Genomic DNA, 12,399 nt, shown 5'->3' with positions numbered 1-12,399 from the left:
AAGAAAGTGATCACAGATGTCTAATCTTAGACCCCTGTCCTCAGTCTCAAGGTCTTTTTTCCTAGCCTGGGAGGACACACTCTACAAGTGTCTTAAGACTCTGGCTCCCCAAGCTCCCCTTTAGGGGAGCGGTCCCCTACTTAGGAGCCCGGAGCGCTGTGCGGCCCCTTTAAGAGTGCAGCTCCTCCCCGCTCCAGGGAAAGTTGCAGCTTTTTCCGCCTCCCCGGAGGGTGAGAAGGGCCGGCCGCAAGAGCGGGGTGGCAATCTTCCAGGAGCTGGAGACCCTCCCCTGAATCCAGCACTGGGACGTCTCGCCTTCTCGCGGCACCTGTTGCAGGTGACAGGTAGGTCCGCAGCCAGCGGCCCTGAGCCCTCGGTCCGGTGCTCCTTCTGGGCCCCCAGCCCCTATTCGCTGCCAAAGCGTCCCCCCACCCCCATCTCAGGGACCTGCGTCCTTCCCTATCCCCCTTTGCTTCTCCCTGTCTTTACTTGCCCCTAGCAGACCGCCTGTCTCCTCTCCCCTGTCCGCCCCTCCGGACCGCTCCCCCCACACGTTGAGTCCGATCTGCTTGGGGCGATCCCCTCCCACGAGTTTTTTTTTTTTTTCTCCCAGGCCTGTTCTGGTCCCCTTCCCCTGGCCCACCCGTCGCTAACGCGTGCTGTTGCCCTCTGGGCTCTGCCTCCTGGGGGTCTCCGCTCCCACCGAGTGTCCCAGCTTTTCCCGCCCGCCGGAGCCGGTGCCCCTCCCGCAAGCAAGCCTTAGGGGCGGGGGTAGGGCTGAGCTCCTAGCGGGAGCGGCGCCCTCGGAGGCGTCGAGTCACCCTTCCGTCGGTTCCTCCCGCAGCGCTCGGCCGTCTCTGCCCTACCCTGACTCCGGACCGCGGACCTCGCGGCGTCGGCTGCCCTCGCCTCGGCTTGTCCTCCGCAGGTATAAGGCTGGAGGCCAGTTGGCCCCGAGTCCTGCCTTAGTGGGCTCCCTCTGCGCTTGGGGCTGGGGACCCGGGCTGTGTGCTCTGGAGCCCAAGTGCTTTATCTTGCCAATCTTCAAGCAGGTTTCAGGAGTTTGCTCTTGGAGAAACGTTCCAGAGCCCTCAGAGTGGGACACAGAACGTTTCTGTCTCCTGTGATGGTTTGTAATGGGGCAGAAAAGGTGTTCCTCCAGTCCTTCACGTTGAATGAGATGGTTGGGAGTTTTTTGGTGGTGAAATCATTTGGTTTGAACGCTGGTGGCTTAAAAAGGCACCTGCTTTTCATTAACCAACCTTTTCTTTTTCTCCCTGCTTCTTCTGGACCAGAGGACCTAGCATTCCAGAATACTGCTTTTGGCAGGGTTGACCCTAGACCTTGTACATTTGTGGCAGAACTTAGTCTTCAGTATATCCTGGATCTCCTATATTTAACTGGCTTCTTTTCTGCTCTTGCACCCCTCACAAATCCATTAACATTAAGGCATTAATGATCTAATTTGTTTACCCCGATGATCTGTGGCTAGAGCAATGTTTAATGCAGAGGTGAGGCCCAGATGCAGTGTATGTAGATCTATAAGTACATGTATTTAGCACCAGCTGGAAATCTTAGTATATAAAAAAAAAAAACACCAACTTGGCTTGTGAGGCTTTTCTTGGGCAGAGGATGAACATTTCTGGTAATACCATTTCAGGTGCCTCACTCCAGAACAGATGAGTGAAATGGAGGTTAGATGCCTCTTCTGGAGTAATTGGTCTGTGAGTGTATGTAGCATTCTGGTGAATGTTCTCTGAGTTTTTTCTCCTTAAAGGCTGTTACTAATAATGGTTGTTAGAATTCATTGAGCCAGGCACTGTGATAAGTTCTTTACATAACTATCTCATATAATCCTCAAGATAACTCTATGTGGTAGGCACTATAATTATAACCATATTATGATGAAAAGAAGACTCTGAGAGCTTGAGTACCTTGCCCCAAATCACCCAGCTGATGAGGGGCTGAGCTGGGCCATCTGACCACAGAGTTTGTGTTCCTATCCTCTGTCATACCACCTCTACCATCTTAGATGTTAGGAATGCTAATAGCTCGTGGGTGAAGACTGTGACTAAAAATTTTCCTTCCACACTGAAGCATAAATTTTGGTCCTTAACTTACCTTAGATACACTGTGGTGATTCTGGACCACTTATTTCACTGATTTATTTACCCACCTTGCTCCAAATGTGGGACCACTTGTCATGTTGCCACCATAAGCACACACCCCTGAGTGTACCCAGATGAATGAAACCTCCCAGGCTCTCAGCTCAGTAGTGATTGTCCTGAAGATAGGAGAAGGTAACCCTGGATTCTAGGGATGTGCTCCTGGATCAACATTTTCCTTTCCTGCTGGCGAGGGGAGAAACAAGGGTGCGGTAGGTGATAAGAACTTCCCAACAGCCAGGCCAGAGAGCCTGAGGGAGACTGTGTGCTTGTTTTATCCTGGGATGAATAGGTTACCTTAGGCAGGGAGCCCTGGTCCTGGTGCAGTGGTTAAGAGCTGTGGCTGATAACCAAAAGGTTGGTAGTTTGAATCCATCAGCTGCTCCTTGGAAACCCTATGGGCCAGTTCTACTCTGTCCTATAGGATCCGTCTATGAGTCAGAATCGACTTGATGGGTATGGTTAGGCAGGGATAATATGATCCCATCTCTGGGTCTTTGCTCACATTGTTCCTTTTTTTTTTCTTCTTCCTGAAAAGCTAGCACGCCACCCCTTACTTACACCCAGTCATTAATTTGTATTCATCTCTCAAGATTTAGCTTCTCTGGAGGTTAGGGTTAGGCTTATCTAAAGTCACCTCCTTTGATACAATTTCACTGAACACCCAGGCAGAATTACTAGTTATGTCCTTCATGGTTCATGGTATATATGGTGTATCACCCACTTTTTCCGGCTTTCAGGTTCTTTGGTTGTATACTTTTACTGCTAAAAGTATTTGCTGCCCTCCAGTGGGGACTTGCATAATGGAGAAAGATGAAAGAAATGTTAGTTGAAGCAAAATAGCTGGGGTATGAGGCTTCTGAGTTAGGTAGTGCAATCAGGAAGTATGATTGGGTAAAAATTTTATCCCTTTTGGCTTTTGTACCCCTAGATAAGCCTTGTAAAAATTTTTATGGTTTCCTGTGTGATAGGGAGCCCTGATGGGTTTTGGTTTTTTTTTTTTTTGCTTGTGTGTGTGTCATATTTGGAAAACCGGAAACCCTGGTGTCATAGTGGTTAAGTGCTACAACTGCTAACCAAAGGGTTGGTAGTTCAAATCCACCAAAAATGTAAACACACTCCACGACTCAACATGGAGCCCTGGTGGCACAGTGGTTAAGAGCTCAGGCTGCTAACCAAAAGGTCAGCAGTTCGAATCCACCAGCCACTCCATGGAAACCATATGGGGCAGTTCTCCTCTGTCCTGTATGGTCACTATGAGTCAGAACCAAGTAGCCAGCAACAGGTTTGGTTTTTTGTTTTATGACTCAGCATGCTTCCATTAATGAAAACACATGGTATCAAAAAAACAGAAAATAATTGGACCTTGAAAGGGTTTTTCTGTGTCCTAAAGCACTTTGTTTACACCTCAGTGGAGTCCTTAACACCTCTCCTAGTTGTTTTTTCACCTGAAAGGTTGTTACTTCTTTAAGGGCAAGGTCTGGATCTCAGAGCTCAATTTGTCCTAAGCACAAGGGATTAACAAATGTTTGTGCTAGGAACTGGGGACACAGTGCCCTAAAGGACCTGAGATCTGGTAAACTACAAAAGACACCTTCCTGAGGCACTTAAAATCCTGCAGCTAAGCGTTTGTACTTAAATGTCACCTTCTCAGTGAGACCTTTGCTGTTTTTAAAATTGCAACCCCTTCCGTGAACATTCGAGATCTCCCTTCCCTACCTTATTACTCTAATGTAGCATACTGTGTGTATTTTATTCATTTTTCTTATTGTCTGTCTCCTCCCACTATCACATAAACTTCATGTGGGCAGGGATTTCTGTCTGTTTTATTCACTGGTAGATCCCAGCACCCAGAAGACAGCCTGACACATCATAAAAAAAAAATGTTTTTGGGTACTTACTAATATTTGTTAAATGAATTAATGAATGACATTACTGTTATATGAATTGGCACTCTTTTGTACTCTCCTGGACCTGAAACTAAGCTTACCCAGTTTATCACCCTACAGCTGTGAGGGTACCCCACACCCAGTTCTCACATAGCTTTCCTTCTGTTGAGTTTTACTTTGAGATTGCATTCCTGATGACCACTTTGACCTAGTTGGCAGCGCTTCCTCTCTCCTATTTTAAAGCATAGGTCTCTGGTGGAAACTTCGAAAAGTGAAAATGCTGTGCTTCTCGACTCAACGGCACTGGGTCTTGTTGGTAGGAAGGGGTCTGTGCTGAAGCGGGCAGTGTGGATTATCAGATGTCTTGAGGCCTTTCACAGGCATTTGGTTTCTCAGTAGGATGCTGGAGAAAGTTACTGTGTGGTCTGGGAAGTGAATAGCTGAAAAGACTCTAAAAACCAAAAAACCAAGACCGTTGCCTTTGAGTCGATTTTAACTCACAGTGACCCCAAGTGTTACAGAATAACATTGCTCCGTAGGGTTTTCTTGTCTGTCATCTTTACAGAAGCAGATTCCCAGGCCTTTCTTCCATGGCACTGCTGGGTGGGTTTGAGCTACCAATCTTTTGGTTAGCAGACATCACAAACTACTTGTGCCACCCAGGGACCTTACAAGATGCCACAGATTAGGCTTCTTGCCTCCCAATAAAGTCACTCTTACACCTTTAGGCATGAAGTGGTTATTGGGTTATGAACTTTACAGAAAAGCCATAGCTGAATGAATGCTACTTGTTTAGTTTGACAGTTTTTGTACTAGGATAATTACGCCGTGTGAGGAAACTACTAAGTAACATAAAAGAAAAAAAAATTACTCTTTTCTGTTTAAATGTTTTTAAATATTCAGAAAGAAAAAAGGCCCCAAACCAAACCAAACCAAACCAGCTGCTGTGGAGTTGATTCTGACTCATGGTGACCTCATGTGTGTCAGAGTAGAACTGCACTCTATAGGCTGTGTGTGTGTGTGTGCGCGCGCGTGTGCGTGCACGCGCGCACCTGCGCTTTAGGTGAAAGTTTACAGAGCAAATTAGTTTCTCACTCAAAAAATTTATACACAAATTCTTTCGTGACATTGGTTGACATCTCCACAGTGTGTCAGCACTCTCCCCCTTTCTACCCCGGGTTCCCTGTTTCCATTTGTCCAGTTTTCGTGTCCCTTCCTGCCATCTCATCTTTGCTTTTGGGCAGGTGTTGTCCGTTTGGTTTCATAGACTTGATTGATCTAAGGAGCACGTTCCTCACCTGTGTTATTGTTTGTTTTCTAGGCCTCTCTAATCTTTGACAGAAAGGTGAACTCTGGGAGTGGCTTCAGTTCTGAGTTAGAAGGGTGTCTGGGGTCCCTAGTCTCAGGGGTTCCTAGTCTCAGGGGTTCCTCCAGTCTCTCTCAGACCAGTAAATCGGGTCTTTTTTGTGAATTCTGTTGTACATTTTTCTCCCGCTTTGTCCGGACCCTTTATTGTGATCACAGTCAGAGCAGTTGATGGTGGTAGGCAGGTTCCATAGGGTTTTCAAGGCTGTGACCTTTTGGAAGCAGACCACCAGGCCTTTCTTCTGAGGCACCTCTGGGTGGGTTCAAACCACCAATCTTGAATGGTTAGTAGCTGAGCACTTAACCATTCATGCCACCCAGGGACTACCCCCCACCAAAAAAAAAAAAAAAAAAAAGAAAAAAACCAGGCCAGAATCCCTCAAAAGACAGGCTTGGAAGGAGTTGGACCCTTCCTAAGGTGGTAAATATATGATTCTCCACCATTTGATAAACATTAATGTTTTTGAAATTTGAATTTGTTAAAAAACAAACAACAACAACAAAATTCTGCTTGGTTTCCTCTTCTGATAAATTTATCTCCCAAATTTGTTTAAAAAACAAACAACAACAACAAAATTCTGCTTAGTTTCGTCTTCTGATAAATTTATCTCCTCTAAACATTGGAGTGACCCAGGGGTCTCAGTCTGTAGATTCTTCTCCATCCAAAATCTTCCCAGAGGATCTCATCCAGCTCCATGGCTTTAAATGATGTCTATCTATACACTGATCACTCCAAAATTTATGTCTCTAACCTAGGCCTTTTCTCTAAGTCCTAGACATATATCCAATAGCCTAGTCAGCATCTCTACTTGGATGCCAAACAGAGATCTCAAACATAATATAACTGAAACAGAACTCCCGATTCCCCTCCTGTCACTAGTCCCTCCCTTCATCCTCTCCCATCTCAGTGAAACGGCACTATCATCCATTCAGTTGCTCAGTCCAAGGACTGAGGGTCACCCTTGGTTTCTCTTATTCTCCCAACCCCACATCCAGTTCATCAGGAAGTGCTGTCAACATTATCTTCAAAATATATCATTTATTCTGCCACATGTCTCCATTTCCTCTGCATATCACCCACTCCAAGCAACCACAAGGCTGCAATGAACATTCTTGCACAGTGCTCAAGGATACACACACACAAAACACACACACACACACACGTTTCTGTGGTATAGCTCCCTAGAAGGAGAAGTTCTCAGTGAAGGGATATGTACTTTTAAAAATTTGAGTAGGCACCGCCAGAGTGACACCCAAAAGAGTTTACACTCTCACCACTGAGAGTGCTTTCCCTCATATCCTTGCTGATGATGGACAGTCTTTTCAATTTTTGCCAACCTGATCGGTGAAAAATTGTATTTAACTGATTTACCCTTCATTTCTCTGACCATTAGTGAGGCTGAGCATCTTTTCATGTGTATTAGCTGTTTGTATTGTTCCTGAGACTTGCTCCTTCATATCCTTTGCACATTTTTCTTTTGGGTTATGTATTTAATTTGTTTGTAAGAACACTATATTTATTAGAGATGTTTACCTATTGCCTTTTCTATAGTACAAGTTTTTTTCTCTCTCTCTCCAGTCTGTCATGTGTCATAACTTTGTTCATGATGTGTACCCCTCTCATAATCAGATAAAACACACTATAAAACATTTAAAAAACATGATCATTAGATTTGGCAATTAGGAGGTCAGTGACAACATCAGTGCAGCAGGAGGAGACAAGGCAGATTGTAGAGGGGTGGAGAGTGATGAGGACCATTAGGGAATATGGTATACACTTTGAAAGAGGCTTGGCTATGGTGAGGAGAGAGTGTTTCTTATAGACAGTAGGGCGCAGGGGGCCAGAAAAGGTTGCTGTTGTTGTAAAATATAGGAGAGAGAAGAGCCCATTTATGTCTAGATGGTGGAGAGCTTGATGACGCAAAGTCCCCAGGGAAGCAGGAGGGGTGAAAAGTCTGGCCTTAGAGAAAGGGAGGTAGCTCTTCCACTGAGCTGGGAGAGAAAGAGGGCAGGATCTGTGAAGTTGCTGAGAACAAAGGAGCTGTGGAGGGGCAGGATTTTGGGGAAGTCCCACCTGACAATAGTAGTGAAGGATTGGAATGGTATTTGAGATGGATGAAAAAGGAGCTCTTTAAACGTATAGCATTTAGATAACCCCCTTATAATGAGCCACAAAAGGCCTGGATAACTTGATTTGTCTTGACTCCAGCTTACAGAACCCTGTATCCATTCTCTCCAGCAGCACTCATCAGCTCAGTTGTAGAAACAGAATGTGGACCATCTAGTTTAGGGGATTTTTCTAGGTGGCTGTGACAGGAATATATGGGGGGGGCAGGAGATTGGAGGGTGCTGGCAGAAGAATAATTGAAATGATGGACCACTGTTGCTCTCGTATCTGTGACTAAACCTATCTTGAACTTGAGTAATTCTTGAGATGGAAAATTTCCATGGCATTTACACTGCTTCTTGTTTTTAGCTCTACTACTTCAGGGATCATAATAGCTTTAGTATCAGTGTCTTTAAACTCTTGCTTGCAACTTATCAGAAAGTACCGGTTGATTTACTGAGGGCCTAAACTGTCCCAGCCTCTGGACTAGATGCTTGAGATACAACAGAGAATAAGACAAAGGTCTTTTTTTTCCTGGAGTTTACTTCAGCAGGAGAGGCATATGTTAAACAGTGAACCACATAATGATTTCATTACATTTGTGATAAGTTTTATGAAGTTCAGCTTTTTAGTAATCAAATGTCACATTGCTTTCTAACAGATTTTACCAATTTACATTGGTCAATAATGCATGAAAGTACCTCTCCTATGTTCCCTTTTTTTTAAAAATTGAATACTGTCTCTTCTAAATTTTGCTGAGTTGATAAGCAAACATTAAAAAAAATTATTACCAGTAAGGGTGAACCTTTTTTTTTTTCTTCCCATCCTCTGTACTTGGTCTTTGTCTATTGGATACTTATCTCTCCTTGTTTTTAGTAGATCTTTCTTCCCACGTTTAAAACCTTTAACCATCCTTCTCTCCCTTCTCCCTCCGCTCTGGGAACACTCTGGTCATTTCTTTTTGATCTTCTTTGAGCTCCTTTCTTTACCTACTGTGATGCTTATGGTTGTGTGTCGACTTGGCTGAGCCACGATTCTCTGTGGTTTGGCAGTAATGTAATGATGTAGCCTGACAGTTATGCAATGATGTAATTTGTCAGTTATGTAATGATGTAGTCATCCTTCATGATAGGATCTGATGCAGTCAGCCAATCAGTTGTAAGGGGAGTTTCCTCAGGAGTGTGGCCTGCATCCGATATATATATATATATATATATATATATATATATATATATATATATATATATATATATGGGTGTTGGCCAAGCTTGCTTGCTTACTCTGGATCCTGCATCTGGCTCATCATCATCTGACCTCTGGTTTCATGAGACTTGAGCTAGCTGCCTGCCATATTGCCTGCCAGTCTTGGGATTCATCAGCCTCCACAGCCCATGAGCCAGCAGCTTACCGTCTGACCCGCTGATCTTGGATTCGTCAACCCCTGAGGCTGCATGAGTCAGGAGAAGCCTCCAGCCTGACGGCTGACCTACGGACTTAGGACTTGCCAGCCTCTACAACTGCATGAGCAATTTCCTTGAGATAAATCTCTCTCTCCCCCTCTTCATATATATATATGTTGATCTGCCCAGGGCTCTGACTACGTTTTTATTGCTTGACCCAATAATAGTTAAAATTTAAGTCTTCTGTTCTCCTCTCCTCATCCCATTCCCCAGAGGTAACAATGTTACATTTGTATCTCTTTTCAGACATTTTCCATGCTTTTGTAGAAATATTTCCTTCCTTCCTTCCTTCCTTCCTTCCTCCCTCCCTCCCTCCCTTCCTTCCATCCATCCATCTAATCTCCGTATACTTACACATACAAAAATACAGATTGAATGATAATATATATGTTTTTCATTGTGATTTTTTTAACTTAATATGCTGTGGCAAGCTTTCACTGTCTATATATAGATCTACTCCTTTGAACAGTTGTATAGTGTTAAATTATGTGTACGTATCATAATTTATTTAATCAGTTTCCTTTTGATGGTTTTTTAAATTATTTTCTAATATTTTGCTGTTTCAAACGTTGACCTTATATCTATTTGTGCATCTACTTGAATATCATTAGAATAAGTTTTTAGAAATGGAACAGCTCCATTGCAAAATGAAGGTTAGAGGTGCTAAAGATTCAGAGACGTCTAGGGAGATAAAGACTGAGAACTGTCCACTGGATTTAGGAGGTTCTTGGTGACCTTAGTGGTGCCCTGGTACCACAGAGGTTAAGCATTTGGCTGCTAACTGAAAGGTTAGCAGTTTGAATCCACCACCTGCTCCTTGGAAACCCTATGGGGCAATTTTACTCTGTTCTGTAGGGTCGCTATGAGTCAGAATTGACTTGGCAGCAATGGGCTTGGTTTGGTTTTGGTGACCTTATAAGAGCAATTTCAGGGGAATGGGGGATGAGAAGCTAGTGGGTTGAGAAGTGATTGGAGAGATGAGGAAATGGAGGTAGTTTATATGGACAATTCCTTAGAGAAGTTTGGCTCTGAAGAGCAGAGAGAGGGCAGTAGCAGAGGGAGGGCATGAGATCCAGGGATGTCTTGTTTTTTTTTTTTTAATTCAGGAGGCACTTAAACCTCTTTAAAGGCTGTTGGGAAGGAGGGGATAATTGATAGAGCAAAGTCCTTACAAGACAAAGTCCTTATGCCAGATGGTAGAGGACCCAGAACCAGGTAGAGGGATTATCCTTAAACAAGAGGAAGGGCATTACAGTAGAGAAGAACAAAAAGTGAATAGGTACAGATGAAAATAGCTTTACAGATTTCGTGGCAAGTTGTCTGATGATATTTATATTTCTCCGTGATGTGGGAGGTAAGGCCTCATCCTCCTAGAGCAAGGGTTCAGGTGGAGGAGAGTTTGGGTTGGAGATTTGAAGTGCTTGAGAAAGGTTTGAAATGGTTATTGTAGAGAATAGGAGAGCAAGCTAGGACCAGGGAAACACAGTTGGAGTATCATGTAGTGTCGAGGTGAGCTTGGCGACCAAGAATTCATACTGATAGTGATGTAACAGATGGTGATTCTTTTCCTTCTAGTAGATCTCAGGAATCTCAATGCAAGCATAAAGAGTTGGACTCTCTCGTATTTTTTTTTTCAGGCATTTCCAGTGTAAGTATGGGTTATTGAGGATATTGATAACAGTGTAGTTGAAACAATACATTCCAATCTGTCTAGGAAAGGAAGTGAAAACAGGAAGGAGCTGACAGGGAGAAAGGAGAAGGGTCTATGGGAGACTGCCCCTCCCCCATGAGGTCTGAAGACAGATGTGGGGCAAGGGAGGTCATTGAGTGAACAGATTAGAAGGATAGGGGATTATAGTCAGAGTGGAGTATTTGTAATAATGACATCAAAGATAGAGAAGTTCTGGGTGATAAGCTCTTGGGTGTGGCTGAATATGATATATGTTATTCTTGATGCCAGCACGTTCATTTGGCAAATATTTATTGTATGTCTATTATGTGCTAGGCAGTGTTCTAGGCACTGAAAACTGAAAAACCCACTGCCATCAAGTTGATTCTGACTCATAGTGGCCTATAGGACAGAGTAGAACTGCCCCATAGAGTTTCCAAGGACTGCCTGGTGGATTCGAACTGCCAACCATTTGGTTAGCAGCCATAGCTCTTAACCACTACACCACCAGAGTTTCTACTGAAGTTACAGAAACAAGCAAACAAACAAAAATCCCTTCTCTCACAGAGCTTACAGTCTCGTGGGGGAGATTATTCAATTTTTAAATAAAAGAACATCCTCACTAATGTGCTGATTCTTGCATATGTAGTTCTACTTAGAACTGATAATAATACCAAAACCAAATATTTGCTTGTACTGGGCTAGGAAAGTCCATCTGGACATTTTGAGTGACTTGCTTTATTTTAAGTTAGATTAACTGAATTATAAAAATTCTTACCTCCTCCACCCTCAGAATGTTTTAAGGAATTTCCATGTGCTATTTTTTTTTTATATGTTTAATACTAACATTTTTTTTTATATGTTAGTATTGGAGCCCTGACGGCATAGTGGTTAAGAGGTTGGCTGCTAATGACTTGATGGCAGTGGGATGGGGTTTTGGTTTTATTTTTAATACTGACATATCCACTAACCAAACACACTGCCGTCAAGTCGATTCAGACTCCTAGCGACCCTATAGGACAGAGTAGAACTGCCCCATAGGGTTTCCAAGGCTATAAATCTTTATGGAAGCAGACTGTCACATCTTTCTCCCATGGAGTGGCTGGTGGGTTCAAACTGCAGACCTTTCGGTTAGCAGCTGAGCGCTTTAACTGCTGCACCACAGGGGTCATTAAAGATAAAACAAATATCCTAAAACCTAACCTAAGCAAATATAAAAAAACAAGTCTAATTTGAAAATTTTAGCAGTTTTATTTATTTATTTTTTAATACAAGGACAAATGCTTCTGTCTGTAGACCACATGTTGATGATAACGTACTAATCTTGCTCTAGGGATTTGATGTAATGTGTAAAGTAATTATGGTTAAGCAGGTTAGGAGAGAGAGAGAGCTTGAAGTAAGTTAGTATTTTACTTTTATAATATATATTACTCCTCAATTTATACCTGCTCTTCTGTGTACTTATGCTCCTGCATACATTTATTAATACTTTATTTGAAAGGAATTAGCATTTACTGTATGTCTTATACGCCTTAATTAAATAATGCCTTGAAATTATCTGCCCCATATACAGTTTGATTTAAGTTCAACTACAGGCTATTTGATTGTGTTTAAGGTTTCTGTGGCCACAGCTAGATCACAGCATTGCTAAAATTAAAAAAGAGACCAAATGCATAAAATTTGCAGTTCTGTGTGAACGTGGACAGGATTAGTCACGAACCATCATGATTTCTCATTTAAAGGG

The 12,399-nt window shown here is 43.1% G+C and overlaps 1 protein-coding gene across 1 annotated transcript in view; it reads left to right on the top strand.

The window, feature by feature from the left end:
• Positions 1-841: 841 nt before the first annotated feature.
• Positions 842-12,399, top strand: part of SYTL4 (synaptotagmin like 4) — an 89,285-nt gene continuing 77,727 nt past the window's right edge. Inside the window, exon 1 of the mRNA XM_023538879.2 lies at positions 842-928. The gene's annotated coding sequence lies outside the window, so the exon portion shown is untranslated. The remainder of the gene's footprint in view (positions 929-12,399) is intronic.

This window comes from Loxodonta africana, chromosome X (assembly GCF_030014295.1).
Source record: "Loxodonta africana isolate mLoxAfr1 chromosome X, mLoxAfr1.hap2, whole genome shotgun sequence".
Lineage (NCBI taxonomy): Eukaryota > Metazoa > Chordata > Mammalia > Proboscidea > Elephantidae > Loxodonta > Loxodonta africana.
Note: the sequence above shows the minus strand (reverse complement) of the source record. Positions and strands in the feature narration are given on the sequence as shown.